The sequence below is a fragment of the Maylandia zebra genome, linkage group LG9 (assembly GCF_041146795.1).
Source record: "Maylandia zebra isolate NMK-2024a linkage group LG9, Mzebra_GT3a, whole genome shotgun sequence".
Lineage (NCBI taxonomy): Eukaryota > Metazoa > Chordata > Actinopteri > Cichliformes > Cichlidae > Maylandia > Maylandia zebra.
In genome coordinates, this window is record NC_135175.1 from 35999169 (window position 1) to 35999464 (window position 296).

A 296-nucleotide genomic window follows, 5' to 3' on the forward strand; every position below is an offset into this window, starting at 1 on the left:
CTTCCTCCATTTCAGCCTTTACTCAGTTAATGCCACCATTAACAAAACAACCCATAATGCAACATCGTCTGCAGACCTCTGTCATCCACAAACATTATGCATCACACGGCTCAGCTTCCGTTTGGTTTGTAGCTCATACTCTCACCTTTCCTGAAGCGCCACCTTTGGGCCGGGTGTACAAATGTGAGCCCAGAATGAAGACCTGGACAGTTTGAATATTTGCTGTGTTTGCCCTCACAGGTAGAGCAGCAGCAGCTTTTGTTGTTTGTGTTTGCTCAGAGAAACGTTACGGCAGC